The sequence below is a fragment of the Myotis yumanensis genome, unplaced genomic scaffold (genome assembly GCF_028538775.1).
Source record: "Myotis yumanensis isolate MYYU_CA2020_CCGP unplaced genomic scaffold, mMyoYum1.0.hap1 SCAF_2, whole genome shotgun sequence".
NCBI classification, from domain to species: Eukaryota; Metazoa; Chordata; class Mammalia; order Chiroptera; family Vespertilionidae; genus Myotis; species Myotis yumanensis.
In genome coordinates, this window is record NW_027223753.1 from 208,279,621 (window position 1) to 208,295,572 (window position 15,952).

At 48.2% G+C, this 15,952-nt stretch overlaps 1 long non-coding RNA gene across 1 annotated transcript; it reads left to right on the plus strand.

Moving 5' to 3' along the window:
• Positions 1–659: 659 nt before the first annotated feature.
• On the plus strand, positions 660–15,262 carry LOC139002312 (uncharacterized). Its single transcript, XR_011470144.1, has 3 exons — positions 660–780; positions 1,626–1,739; positions 12,810–15,262. It is a non-coding gene; the product is annotated as an uncharacterized lncRNA (long non-coding RNA).
• Positions 15,263–15,952: the final 690 nt, after the last annotated feature.

A 15,952-nucleotide genomic window follows, 5' to 3' on the forward strand; every position in this document is an offset into this window, starting at 1 on the left:
ACGCGTGAAACCTCTCCCCTGGTAAGGACCACACTCCAGAGGCGGGAGAGGAGAGGAGAGGGGAGAAGGGGGAGGCATCCCTCCCTGGCGTGAGGACCTGGGGGTGGGGGTACCCGGCGTGGAGAGCCCTGAGTCTTTCTCCGGGAGGTGTTCCCGGAAGAAACTGGTGGAAGGGCCGCAGAAGGCTCCTCGCCTCCAGGGGAAGTCACCATGCGGGGCCCGGGGTGTGGAGCAAGGCCGGGCAGTGCCCACACTCCGCCTCACCGGCCAGCGAGGGCGCAGAGCTGAGGTCGAGATCCCCGCAGCGCGCAGAGACCACGTTCGCGCTCCCGAAGCGCTGCCCGGCCCCGTCCTGCGCTGTCCCCCGATCTCCCGCGCTGTCCCCCGATCTCCCGCGCTGACCCCCGATCTCCCGCGCTGACCCCGATTTCCCACGCTGACCCCCGCTGTCCCCCGGCTCAAGGCCCGGAACTCCGCCGCGGGGTCCCGCTGCCACGCGCGTAACACCCTGGAGAGGTCCGGGCTCCGGAGGACGCACGACGCACGTGCGGGGCGTTGCCGTGGTTACAGGTGACGCGTCCCGGCGACTAGCGGGCGCGCACTTCCTGGGCGGGACTTGGCCGCCGGAAGTGCGTGGCCGTCCGAGGCCATGGCGGCGCTTGGCGTCGTCTGCGTGCTGCTCGGGGCGGCGGCCGGCCCGTTCACCAGCGCCTCGAGCGAGGAGTTCTGGGTCAGCCAGTCGCCCGCCCACCTGGTGTCGGACAGGGCGAGATTCAGACGGTAAACGCGTGGCCGGGTGTCGGCGTGGCTCCCTGGTGGCGGCGGGCGCGGGGCGGGGAGGGGACGCGAGCCGGGGTGGCCCGAGGCGGATCGGACCCCGGACACGCCTGGAGGGCTGGCTGTGCTCAGCGTGGAGGGCAGGCTCGGGACCTGTGAGCTGATGCGGGTTCCTGCCCGAGTTTCCTGGAGCCCCAGACTCGGAGGTTCGAACGGGACGGTTCTAGGAAGCGCAGCTTTGTTTATGTGCGCGGGGCCTTCAGTCTCCATCCAGATGCTGATGTTCACGTCTCGGGCCTGAGAAATGAGGGTCCGTGCAGGTCATCTTCGAACCAAGTAGACCTGTGCGGGGTGAGAGGCGCAGAGGTGGCAGATGGGCCAAGCCCTGGGCGACGCACAGTCCGTCTGTAGTAACGGGACCTGTGGGAACACAACGTGGAGAAGGGGGATGAGGATGGGGGACTGTTGCCATAGACGCGCAGGGCGCGGGCCTGGGCCTTCGTAGCAGATGGGGTCGCTTTGGGGAGGGCAGCGGTTCTCAAAGTGTGTCCAGGGACCCCTGGACATACCATTTCTGTAGTGATACCGGAGTGGGGGTATTTGCCTTTTCACTCTCTTTCTCCCCCCCCCACCCCCGCTCCAGACCGCCTGTGATATCACAACACATTGAATGCAGCAGCAGATGGAAAAATTTACAAACATTGCCACTCTTCTCACCAATTATTTTTGTTTTGAAAAAATATATACTTACTTTTTATTGGAAAAGGTTAATAGTATGTATTGGATGTATTACTTTGAAGTGAATTGATGCATGCTATTTAACGTTCTTGCATTCACTTTTAATGCAGGAATTATTTATAGATTCAACCCACGGCCCTGCCTTGTGATCTGAAATCCTCCTGGAACAAGTGCTGAGACTTGTGGGTTCCTCTGCAGAACCATGAGGACCACTCTCGTCCAAGGTCAGAACCAGCAGCGAGTCCCCTTCACTTCTGGGGTTGGTGGGCCACGTAGCATGTCCCATGGTATCCCCCCACTGAGCGGCCACAAGGAGGCAGAGGTGCCCAGCGAGAAGGAAAGACCTGAGGGAGTGATAAAATGGTGCAGAGCCCTGCAGCCCCATCCCAGTAGCTCCAGTGTCTGATCCTGACCCCTGAGCACATTTCTTTAATCAGTAACTGGAGGGTCCTGAGGTGTAAACTGGGGAGAAAGGTTAATACATGACAGAGGACCAGATGGTGGCTTTTGAAATTGTCTTTATTTCTGATCATTCATTACAACCATCCACCCCAGGATTAACTCCCACACAGGCACCTCGAGCCCAAATCCTGCGTCCCTCCCCACGCAGATCAGATTCATGTTTCTGATTGTAGGACACTTTCCCTTTGAGTTCCAATGAACTCCGCAGCCTTTGTCCCTGCAATCCTGTACTCGGGCTGGGTCCGTCCCTTTCCCCATTCACACTGAGCATGAACCTGAAACGTGGGTGCCCCCTGCATAATGCACCCCGGTCCCAGGTTTCAGCTTCCAAAGGCCCAAAAAGAAGCCTTTGCTGGGTGCACCCAGTGAGCAGGGTCACTACAGGGGCACATCACGGGCTCCATGTCATGAAAATGTCACGTCATAAAACTCACTATAGTGCTTGGTGGCAAGCAGGATGCTCCTGAGCTGTCCTAACTCCCTCAGTGTCCCTGTCAGCTCAGCCCGGATCAGGGCAAGTCTCTCCTGGTTGACGGTCCCCTGGGTCCCATAACACTCCAGTGGGACAGAGTACAGCTCAAGCTCTAAACTACACAGCCCGACATCCCCAGTAGGGGGTGTGCAGGAGGCAGCTGATCGATGTTTCTCTCATTGATGTTTCTAACTTTCTATCCCTTTCCCTTCTTCTCTGTAAAAAAATCAATAAAATATATTTTAATAAAAAATCAATAAATAAAATAAACTGGGCAGCCCGGCTGTGTGGTGCAGCAGCTTCTCCACGGTGGCCACGGGGAAGTTGTTCTCAGGGATGGTGAAGAACCTTAGCTGGTGGCAGCGGCTCAAGACAGGCAGGATGGCCTCGACTTGGGAGTCCGCCATCCCACAGTTATCCAGGCCCAGGTCCTCCAGGGTGGGTGCCACTGCCTCCAGCAGAGCTCGGAGGGACTTGGGACTAAAACCAGCGAGGCTGGCTCCATACAGACGCAGGGACTTCAGCTGCCTGAGGTTCAGGCTCTGGAACAGGTGTGTCAGGTCTAAAAGTGTCAGCCGCTGGCAATTCGCTATGGAGAGTTTGTCCAAGGGGTTCTGCAGGCACCTGGGGAGAGATGAAGCGGTTAGTGCCTAGGGACGGGGGTGACAGGTAGAGGGGAGCCAGCAGGTGGGAGAAGACCGATTTCTCCAAGCCCAGGGCTGTCCTAACAATCTGGTGAAGGCCAGCACCCTGGAAGCCCAGTCTCCTTTTAGGCTGGGTCAGGTTCACGACATCTCCAGAGCCTCCTTTCCTCAGCTGCCAAGCAGAGCACTGCTCTCTGGAGGGGACTGGGCATAAGGAATCCCTGGGAACCTGCTCAGAGAGCCTCATGGTGTCTAGGTCAAGGCTGGGCGTCCCTCAACCTTTATATTGGGAGAGAAAACCAAGAATGCTCTCAACACAGGCTTCCTTCTGGCCACTGCTTGGCTCCAGACACCTGATATCTGAGCCACATGAGGCTCATTCATCTGATGCATAAGGAACACACCTGGCACTGTTAGGTTTGACTCGGTGGATAAGGCGTTGACCTTTGGATGAAAGTGTCTCGGGTTTGATTACCACTCAAGCACATGCACCTAATTGACAGGCTCAATCCCTGGCCTTGGTTGGGGCATGTGCAGGGGGCAACCAATCCATATGTCACTCTCACAGACTTTTCTCTTCTCTCCTCCCTCCAACTGTCTAAAAATGAAAAGAAAAAAATATATTCAGGTGAGGATTTGTGAGAGAGAGAGACCAAACCTAAGCAAAATCCTACAACGTCAACTGGGGGACCAGCCTGCAGAGGCGACTTACATCCCTGCATCACCTCAACCACCTCCCACTCTTTGCAATCCTTTCCCTCCCGCTCCCTTAGCTGCGGAATCCTGCCTTTCCTTTCTACTAATGACCTTTCTGGAGCCCAGGACCACCTCTGACAGATGGGGAAACTGAGACAGGCTCACGTGTGTTCACATGGCCTGCGGGCACAGAGCTTCTGTCTGGAAATGTTCCATGCGATGTGGCTTTTCCTCCTCCCTCCCTCTTCCTAAGTCCTGGACGCTTAGACATCTCTCCCTAAGGGAGCATTCACAGACCCAGGCTCATAGGGTCACTCATTGAGCCAGTTCTGCTACCCCTCCTGATAGGCTGATTTCAAAAACATGCTTCTCTAAGGTGCTCACAGGGTAACACCCTCAAAGCACCTACCAAGACCACTCCCTTGACATTCTGGGGCTGCGACCACTGTTACACAGCTCACCTGAGCATCTGGTCCAGACGGCCTCGGAGGAAGGAGGGAGAATACATGTTGAGGTCCTGGAGGTGCTGCAGCCTGAGCATCTGAGAGAGGAATTGGGAAAAGGATCACTGCTCCTCCTGCTATTTCCTGTCCCAATCTTCTTCCTCCTCCCACCCTTGCTCCTCTTGCTCCGCTATCTCTTCCTCTTTTTCCTCCTCCTCCGTCAACAGGTTGATGTGGGAGAGAGAGAGTCTCTGCAGGTTACACATCTGACCCAGGTAGAGAGCAAACATCCCCAGGGTGGGCAGGTCTCAGGTGCAGCTCACTTCCACCTCCTGGATGCAGTCCAGCTGCACCCCATCCAGGACCCTCCTGACCCTCTGGAAGGGCCCCTCAGAAATCCTCAGCGCCTTGCAGCACAGGTGGACCAGCCCTTCCCTCTGCTGGGCCCACTGGATGATGTCCATGAAAAACTCATCCCCGTCCCTTTCATTGAAGTTAAGGTCTAGGAACACCTCCAAGGGAGCCAAGGGGTGCTCCATGTTGGGGCTGGAGCTGTGCACAGCCACTGGTTCTGTCCGCGAGCACTTACGGGTGCTGTGTACACACCACATTCTCCAATAGTTGGCACCCGCAGTTTGCACCTCCTGTGGGAAAAGCAGGACATTAGCTGAGATTCTTCCAGGTCAACAGGGCATTGGCTGAGATGCTTTATGGACTGTGTCTCAGTGGTTGAGCATCTGCCTATGAACCAGGAGGTCAGAGTTCAATCCCCAGACAGGGTACATGCCTGGTTTGCAGGTTCAATGCCCAGTGCATGCGTGTGTGTGTGTGTGTGTGTGTGTGTGCAGGAGGCAGCTGATCAATGATTCTCATCATTGATTTTTATATCTCTACCCCTTCCTCTCTGAAATCAATTTAAAAAAGTGTTTTTAAAATGATTAGTAGAAGGAGGGCAGGTCAGAATGAGACTGAGCATCTGAGTTGAGGCAACAATCAGACTCCACCCCCACCCTGAGCTTCTACTTTGAATCCCAGGAGCAGCTTCTCCCTCGCCCTCCTCCTCCCTCTGCTTTCCTTTTCGCATCTCCTTCCCTTCCATCCCTCCTGCTCAGCACTCGAGTACCTTGGGTACCACTGGGGGGAGGCAGGGCAGGTTTTGTAGGTGGCCCTGCCCAGTAGGCAGTCCTCCACTTCCCACAGTGAGCTTTGTAGTGTGCAAGGGCTCCCTGAGCCCCACTGGCACCGTCAGAAACAAGGGTCCACCCTTAGGCCCTCCACATGCCCTGACCCACCCTGTCTCTGGGATGCCCCGGACCCTACCAGGCACCTGGAGCAGCCTTACCTGGGGCGATCCTCTTGGGCAAGCAGACCGTCAAGCCCCTCCAACACCGCTTTTAAGACCATGACTGGAGGCAGCCTCATCAAGCTCCCCAGAGGGAGGACAGGGAAGGGCCAGGCTTGCACCAAAAACTTCAGGGGCTTCCGCATTCTCCTCCGGCAGGCCTGAATGAACAGTAGTTTGAAGAACTCAGCAGGCAGGTACTCCAGAGCTGCGATGGCCGAGGCCTGATCCCTCAGCAGGCTTCTCCCTGCCAGCCTCGAGTGTGGATGGGGTCCGCATGCTCATCTTCAAGGTGCTCAGAAAAAATCCTGCAGAAACGTCTAGGGAACAAGGCATCCTTGTCAGGCCAAGCATTTGAGCCCCATCAACTCACTCCCCATCCATCAGAGGAATCAACTCGGGGCCAAAGCCACTGCCTGGCACAGGTGAAAGCCTCAGGTTAGTGAGTGCCATTCTGGGCTCGGTGACCGCAGAGCCATAGCTCGCCGCTGCAGGCCCCAGGACAAGCATCTCAGAAGCACCCACATCTTTCCTTCCTGTCTGACTGGGAAGTGGTTCCTCAGAAACATGAAAGCTGACCCCCACCTTTTTGGGGGAAGAGTTTCAGACCGATCTAGGGACACAAACTGAATATTTAAAATTTCCAGAAATAAAACCACACTTAAGATGTTTTCATTAGGAAGTGGGGGTTGGTCAGGGAATCAGCTTGGTTAGACATTTAAAAATAGACCAAAGCACAAATCCGAATGTTTGAAATTCAGGCAAAATTACACTTAGAGGCAAAATCAACGCTTTCAATCTATTTGTCTGTAAAAAAATAAATAAATAGGAAAGCTCCTTGTGCCAAGTCAAGTTCTTGGCACCGTGAGTTCAGCAGGATAACTCACCTGCTGTGACCGGGTCGGCTGGGGCTCAGATCTCAGACCTGGTGGAGAACCAGGGCACTGACTGCAGAGCTGGAGAAACCTTAATCTCTCCTCTGGTGCCTGAGGTTTTTATACACCTTCTCAAATGCTACCATCCAACCAGAACCCTCAGTCTTCACCCCTTTATTCTAAAAAGATTATTGCCTCTACAGATAAATAGATTGAAAGTTAGGGAGGGGCAAGGTTGAAGCCTGGCTCATGGATTCCTTTCACAGACACTGACTGAGGTTGACTGATGGCCCATAGTTTGGAGACACTGAAGGATGTAATGGGTTCCTGACGTTAGAAAGGAAAGAACACAACCTGAGAGCGGGGTTGCTGGGGGTGTTTGGCCACATCAAAACTGTCAGAACATTACAGTTAAAGCAGCCTTGAGAAGACAATGGACCTATCCGCTAAGAAAACAAACAATATGTGTCCATGCATCACGTTAGGTTTTATGTCAGGTGACATAGCAGGCCATGAGCTACTCAGGGAGCAAGGTGAAGGCGATTGAGGATGTGGCTGTCCCTCCAGGCCACCAGGTTTCTCCGAGGGAGGTGAGACAAGGAGCACCATGAGAAGCAGGGGTCAGCCATCCTAATGGAATCCTGTGAATGACCCAGGGCCATGAACATGATGGGTGTTTTTTCCTGGAGAGAAGAGAGATGGAAAGACTCTTCTCTGGGTGAATTTAGGATTTAAAAGGAAACAGGCTGCAGTAGAGACAGTGCCATCCTAGAGGGCAAAGGGAGAGATTGCATCTTCTGTCCCTCCCAGGATGAAAAGGGTGGGTCTCCTCTGGGAAAGATGGGATTAGCTCAGCAACTGGTTGGAGAAGATTAAATCTAAGAATGTGAGCAGAGAGAAAGAGGGCAGAACCGTGAGTCAGACATTTTCATGCCTGAAAGGAACTGAAGGCAGATGCATGGGCTCTTTGGCATCTTGGAGCCAGGGAGTGAAATAAACGTGGGCCAATCACACATATCTCTGTCAAATCATGGCAGCTGCCACCAGGCGACGTTTATCTGAGGATCGAGGTTCTTCCACAAAGAACCCTTCCCAGATAGCAAGTGCCTTCCCTCACCACACCGTGTCTCCATGGCCCCATTCCTGCCCTCATGACACCCCTTCACTTCACCACACCCCTAATGATCTCCGTTATGACCACCAGCCTCCAAAGGCCCCACTTCAGTAAGCCTGTCCCCAATATCACTGTGTTCTGTATTTGTCTGACATCCTAGTGGTCTGCTGGACCAGAGGCTCTTTGAAGCCAAGGAGAACTCATGGCTACTTAGATGTCTGTGGAATGAATGGGTGGTTCTTGGCGGTGTGAGGAGGCCAGAGGGGCCAGCTCACTGCTCCATGTGGAGCTCTTGGCCTGCACAGCCTTCCTCTAGGCCCCCGTCCTTCTCCTGTCAGTCACTCACCCCACAGACACCCTGAGCACCCAGTGTGTGTGCCAGGCTCTCACTCTGGGGAACTCTGAGTAACATAGAGAAGACAGCGCCACTGAACAGACTCTGGAGTGAGGAGAGAGACTGCTGTGAGTGCTGACGCCTGTAGCTGAGCTCTCCTGGAAACAAACAGCACCAACCCAGGCTGCCTCTACTAGGAATCTTGGCGTTTGTCTGCAGAACAAAATCACCGCCAACCACACACGTGTGGGCCCATGAACCAAATGCACAGTAGACCCAAATGTGTCCAGTGAGTCCTGAGCTGGGCTTCTACTGGCATTTCCTGGAAGGGAGAGGCAGTTTTGCACAAGGGCTGAGGCAGTTTTGCACAAATCCCAGCTCAGGGACTCAATCCCTGTGTGACCTCGGGCTAGTCACCCCCAGTCCTGTTCCTCCTCTATATGCAGGCATGACAGTTAGATCCCACCTCGGGCACCTGTTGTGAACGGTGGTGCTAACAGTGGAGATCTTCCCAGAGAGGCCTGTTCTTGCTCTTAGACATTACTTTTTCTTGCCTTTTTATTTTTATTTTATTTTATTCTAACTTTTTTTTGTTGTTGGTGCTAATCCTCACTGGAGGATAGATTTTCCATTGATATTTAGAGAGAGTAGAAAGGAGGGGAAGGGACAGAGAGAAACATCGATGTGAAAGAGACACATCAATTGCTTGCCTCCCCCAAGCACTCAGACTAGGGCCAGGTATCTTGCCCACAACCAGTACATGCCCTTGACTGAAATGGAACCCGGAACCTTGAGTCCACAGGCTGGCGCTCCATCCACTGAGCCAAACCGGCTCCAGCTTGATAATTTGCTAGAATGTGGTAGCAAGTGACAAAAATGTAAGAAAAACATTCATAGAAAAATTCTTTTCATTTTCCTGCAAAGCAGAAGAGTCAACTGTTATTTGTTGTTTGCTGGTTTTAGTGGCAGAACCTGTGAGACGGGAAACTGGCGGCAGGTTCTGGAGGATGAGAGGCAGGAGCTGGTTCCCCTCTGACGCTGGGGGAGCTGAGGCAGCTCAGGGCCCTCTGTCAGGAGGGGAGAAGCTGAGCTCTGGGGAGAATATGGGCCTTTAGGCATCAGAGTGGGTTGGGGACTGGGAACAGAGGTCCACCTTGGCAGGGCTTTTAGAAAAGTGAATAAAGAGGAAAGGAGTCGGGGGCTCTGTAATAAATCTACCTGCATCCTGGCTGGTGTGGCTCAGTGGCTGAGTGTCCTACCAGGTACTGGGAGGTTGCTGGTTCAATTCTCCATCAAAGTACATGCCAAGGTTGGGGGTTGATCTCCAGTATAGAACCTGCAGGAGACGGCCCATCGATGATTCTCTCTCATCACTTGCAGGAAACCAATTCCAGCATGACAGCAGGGCTGCATCTGGGAATGGCTGAGAGCATTTTCCCAAACCTGAAAAGGGATTATTGCTTGGCTGCCAGACAGCTCAGGGCATCTTAATCTACATGTTACTGCCTCCTACTGGCCAAACACCTGAACAGCCGTTGGCTAATTCCCCATTCTGACAATGCTTGTGTATAGCCTTTGAAGAGTATATCTCTGCCTCCTCTCAGGACAAATTGTGTTAATAAAAAGCATGGGGTCCTGGGATGAGGAGACCTTAGACCTTAGAATTTAGACCTTACATCTTAGAACTTAGTTTCCTTTAAACTAAGCCCTGCTGACCCCCAAATGCCTTTCAAAATTATACTTTGTCTCTGGACTCTTTATTAATCTATGCACAGCCTTCTCCAGATTTCCTGAACCCTTTGTAATGCTGGAACAAGAACCCCGGCATTAATCACTGATGCTTCCATCTCTCTCCCTCTCTCCCTTAATCTCTGAACTCAATAAAAATATATATTTTAAAAAGAGTCCTGTCCAGACCCCTGTACTGGGCACACCTGTGCTCAACTGCTGTGAGTGTAGATTGCTAATGGCCCCCGGCTCCCCCATCTTGTAAGGATTCACTCCCATGGAAGCGAAGCCCCTAGTCAGCCCTGCCCCAGGCATCCCGTAAAACCAGCCGCCTGGCCTCCAGCGGCACCCACTCTGTGGTTCCCTCCACACCTGAGTCTCCTGTGGGGTCAGGTGGAAGCTGGGACCACATCCTGGCTTGGCTCCTCCCCCTGCCACCTCTGCATTTCTCTGGCTGTTCTCCTGAGAGCTCCCCTCACCCCACCCCATTAATCCTGTGAGCCTGCATCCCCGTGTCAGGCTCTCCTTGGGAAACTGAGCTAAGACACCTGGACATGCAGGTGCCCAGGAGAGAGCCACACTGACCCACACAGATACAACTGCTCATTATCTTCACAGAAAGGGCTTTGCATTTGGGAGCAGGCAGCCCGATGATGAACATCTAGGACGTTTGTCACCACATGGGACTATGTGGCCTTTCTCCCAAGTCAGCTCTGCCACGGGGATGCCATCTCAGTGGATCGGGATCGGATATTCCCGAGGACAGTGTCGGGGACGCCAAAGGCCCAGGGAGGTGAAGAAGGGCAGCCGGACAGGGATCACATCGTTTGGGGAGGAGATTCAGCAGTGGAATGAGAACCCTCAAAGGTCCTCAGTCCACTATGGCCCCTTGGAAATTTCCATAGTGTCATTGCTTACATGATACCTGTGTCATAACTCAGGAAAATTCTGGCGGGACCTTGTCACTTCCCTAGAGGTGTTTGGTGAAGGTTAAATCTAATCAGTTCAGAGATTAGTCATTCAAGGGCTGATCCAGAAGCTGACAGCAAATATCATAGTCACGGTGCAGGAACAGGAGCACCATAGGCTGTGTGCTCTATGCCTGTGGACTTTGCTATTTAATTACCAAGAGAGGCTCATCCCAGGAACGCAAGCTTGGGTTAATGGTTGAAAATCAATCCATTCAATTAAGCATATCAAGGATTACAAATGAAAATATCATATGATCATCTCCAAAGATGGGGAAAAGCATTTGACAAAATTCAGTTAGCTATTCAGGATATTTTGAAAACTTTCAGCAAAAGGGGATATAAGATAATTTCTCAATATGATAAAGGCCCATCTCAAAAAATCCTAGAGCCAAACAGAAACACAAAAAGAAAAAGAAAAAGAAAAAAGATCCTTCACACTTAACCAGGAAGGATGGAATGTTTTCTCCTTGGATCAGGCACAAGGCAATGCAAGAAAGAAAAGCCGTACAAATCAGAAAGGAAGAAGGAACTGTCCATATTTACAAACAATATAGACATCTCTAGAGAAAAGCTTACAGACTCCACACCCCCTGAACTGCCTGAATTCAGCAGAGGAACAGCATAAAGATCAATATCTAGCCCTAACTAGTTTGGCTCAGTGGATGGAGGGTCGGCCTGGGGACTGAAAGGTCCCACGTTCAATTCTCCTCAAGGGCATGTACCTTGGTTGCAGGCACATCCTCAGTGGGAGGTGTGCAGGAGGCAGCTGATTGATGTGTCTCTCTCATTGATGTTTCTAACTCTCTATCCCTTTCCCTTCCTCTCCATCAAAAATCAATAAAATATATTCTTTAAAAAAGATCAATATCTAACAGTCCCTTGTATTTCTATGCCAGCTATGAGTAACAAACAATTGAAATTAAAATTCCATTTGCAGCAGCATCCAAAACCATGATACTTAGGGATAAGTGTAATAAAATATGGTCAATTCCCATACATTAAAAACTATAAAACAGACTGACAGAAGTTAAGGAGGACCTACATAAATGGAGAGATATTGAAAGGCTTGATATGGTTAAGGTGTCAATTTCCATAAATCTACAGATTCCATCCCAATCAAAATTCCATTAGCCTTTTCTATTGGTAGAATTGAGAGTCTTATTTTATTTGTGCTTGGTCTTTTATGAGAACTTTATAAGAACTGTTGATGGCCCCGTTTTCTTTGTGTGTGTTTTTAATTTATTAATTTTATCTATTTATTATTTATTATTTATTATTTATTGAATTTACTGGATAACAAAATTATACAGGTTTCTGTTGCACAAATCTACAACACATCACCAGTCCACCATATTGTGTGTTCTCCACCCCAAGCCAAGTCTCCGTCCATCACCATTTATCGCTTTGGGTGACAAGGCTCTGTCAGTGCAGGTCCATCAGTTGTAACAAATGTACCGCCCAGTGGAGGGTGTGGGGGATGTGCGGGGTGTGGGTGGTGGGGAAGCTGTGAGTGTGGAGGAGCAGGGGTCTAGGGCAGTGATGGCCAACCTATGACACGTGTGTCAGAGATGACACGTGAACTCATTTTGAGTGACACACATCGACAGAGACAAAAATTGCATAATCCAAATATTTGTCTCTCAAAACGGCCAGAGTTGGGCATCACTCAAGCAATATTATTACTCATGTTACTCATGCAATTCTAAAACCGATGTAAATATGTACATCGGTGTTGTGTAGGAAAGACACATAGTGAAAACATCCAAGATACATTTTTCTGATATTGACATTAATATAAAAAGGTTAAGAATTGCACTATAAAGAGATTAATCTTTACTCATGACATTTTATTTTTACTCGAGTGACAAAATGCCCAATTCTGGAAACGGCCTCGTTATTTTCAACATGTGCCTCGGGTAAGCTTCTCGTGCATTGGGGTGCATTTGGCAAACGGACGCACTTGATCGCCATGTTTGTTAGGAGAGAGGAGTGGGAGGGTTAGAAGAAAAAGATATACAGTGCAACAGTGCTCGACGAGACATTCAGCGTGCCGGATAATTGATTACAGCACCATATATTTGTTGGTTGTACATACTATCTTTGAATTGTTTTGCACCAGGAGTCAGTGCAACAACACTGCAAAAAGTTAATAGGTAAGAAACCTATCAACCTTTTATAAAATACACCATGATTTGTATTTATTTATTTTGCAGCCTTGTGATGGAGAATCAAAAAAATAAAAAAGCCAGATTGAATGATAAAGGAAGTGGAAGTAGCAGTAGCCAACCCTTTCAAGACCTATGGACCGAGATGTACGGGATTGTTGACAGAAACTACAGATCATTGTGCATACTGTGTAATGAAACGGTAGTAAGCAGAACATGGAATGTAAAGAGACATTTTGAAACTAATCATTGTCAGCTCTTGAAAAAAAGTATTGATGAAAGGAAGGAATACATTTCTAGGCAGCTATACCTCTATCTATAATAGTCAATCAAATTCCATCATTAACTTTATAAGATGCTCTATAAATTTAACATCAGCAAGTTACTGTATTGCTCACTCCATAGCTCAGCATGGAAAAGCCCTCAGTGATTGGGAATTTATTAAGGAAACATTTCTAAGATGTGCACCAGCTCTATTTCACGATATGAAAAATAAAGATGATATTATTAAAAGAATTTCTGAGTTACCACTCAGTAGAAATACTATCAAAGGCAGAATAATAGATCTTAACAAAAACGTACATCAATTAAAAAAAGACTTAAATAATTGTAAATATTTTTCGATTTCTCTTGATGAAACTACTGATGTCACATCAAATGCTCAGTTGGCCATTATTGCTAGATATTCTGATGGTTTCACAATGAGAGAAGAGTTGATAAAGTTAGAATCAGTGCCAATAAGTACATCAGGAAACGAAATATGTAAGGTTGTTATAAAAACATTCAGTGACCTAAACATTGATATCTCTAAAATTGTGTCAGTCACGACAGATGGGGCACCAAATATGGTGGGAAAAAATGTGGGATTCCTGAAATTGTTTATGGAAGCTATTAGACATCCACTTGGACGTTTTCATTGCATTATCCATCAGGAGGTGTTGTGTGCCAAATCGGGATTCTCAGAATTGAATGATTTCATGTCAGTTGTAACAAAAATTGTGAATTTTATAGCTTCTCGACCCCTTCACAGGCGAGAATTTTCTGCACTTTTACAGGAAGTTGATTCAACCTACAGTGGACTACTGATGTTCAATAATGTGAGATGGCTGAGGCGAGGTAAAGTGCTTGAGCGATTTGTGGAGTGCTTTGAAGAAATTACGGTATTTATTGAGAATAAGGATGTAGCAAACTTTCCTCAGATCAATGATCATAAGTGGGTCAGCAATTTGATGTTTTTTACAGATCTCTCTGTTCATATGAATGAACTGAACTTAAAATTACAAGGTTTTGGCATAAGTATTGACATAATGTTCAAATCTTTTGAAAGTAAACTTAAAATTTTCAAGCGAGCCGAAACCGGTTTGGCTCAGTGGGTAGAGCGTCGGCCTGCGGACTGGAGGGTCCCGGGTTCGATTCCGGTCAGGGGCATGTGCCTGGGTTTCGGGCACATCCCCAGTATGAGATGTGCAGGAGGCGGCTGATCGATGTTTCTCTCTCATCGATGTTTCTGACTCTCTGTTCCTCTCCCTTCCTCTCTGTAAAAAATCAATAAAATATACTAAAAAAAAAATTTTCAAGCGAGATATTGAAACTAAAACTTATAAGTATTTTCCTCGGATAAAAAAGTATTTCGAGAAGGCCACTACAACGAGTGTAATGGAGTCCATACTTATGTACCAGAATATAGTAAACTCGTAATTTGAACAGTTCAGCGAAAGATTCAACCAATTTAGAAGCCTAGAACAGACCATTAAAATAATTAAGTATCCGGATGTAGTTGTTTACAGTACTTTGGAATTACAGGATTTCCAATGGATGCAAATTGACGATTTAGAGAAGCAACTTGCAGATTTTCAAGGTAGCATTTGGACTCATGTGTTTGTCGACTTAAGATCGAAACTTGAAAATCTGGAACGAAATCGTTTGAATAATGAAGAAGAGTGCAACTATGAACAAGAAACTTTGAGTGCTTGGAACAGAGTACCTGACACTTTTAGGGACATAAAAAATCTAGCGATGGCTTTGCTAACAATTTTTTCATCAACATATTTTTGTGAGACTTTGTTCTCAGCATTAAATAATATTAAAATGAACAAAAGAAACCAGCTAACAGATGAAGTTAGTGGCGCTTGCTTGGCCTTGAAGTGCACCAAGTATGAACCTGCAATCGAAGAATTAGCAGACAAACTTCAGCACCAAAAAAGTCACTAATTTCTAATTTTCCTACCATTTGATTATCATTGTTTTTATTATTGTTATTTCCTAAATGTACATTGTTTTTCTGTTTTTGTTCATTTTATACATATTTTTGGTTGATTTTTCTTTGTTAAATGGCACTTAAATATATAAAATAAATATAAAAATATAATTTTTTTTTACTATGGTTGCAAATATCAAAAAAAAATTAAGAATATTTCTATATGTGACACGGCACCTGAGTTAAGTTAGGGTTTTTCAAAATTTTGACATGCGAGGCTCAAAAGGTTCACCATCACTGGTCTAGGGGAACTCTCTACCTTCTGCTCAATTTCACTGCGAACCTGAAACTGCTCTGATAAATAAAAACTAATTTTTAAAACATTTGTATTGATCTCATAGAGGAAGGGGGAGGGATTAGACATAGAAATATCACTGATGAGAATGAATCATTGATTGGCTGCCGACTGTACGCCCTACACAGGGGATTGAGCTGGCAATGGGGATATATGCCCTGACCAGGAACTGATCCATGACCTCCTAATTCATAAGTCAACGCTCAATCACTGAGCCACACCAGCTAGGCAATAAAGTCTACTTTTATTTTTTTATTAAATCTTTATTGTTCAGATTATTACAGTTGTTCCTCTTTTTTCCCCCATAGCTCCCCTCCACCCGGTTCCCACCTCACCCTCCACCCTCAACTCCCCCCCTCCCCCCCCCACACTGTCCTCATCCATACGTGCACGATTTTTGTTCCGTCTCTTCCCGAATCCCCCACACCCCTTCCCCCCCCCAAGAATAGTCAGTCCACTCCCTTTTTATGCCCCTGATTTTATTATAATCACCAGTTTATTCTGTTCATCAGATTATTTATTCACTTGATTTTCAGATTCACTTGTTGATAGATGTGTATTTGTTTTTCATAATCTGTATCTTGACCTTTTTCTTCTTCCTCTTCTTAAAGGATACCTTTCAGCATTTCATATAATACT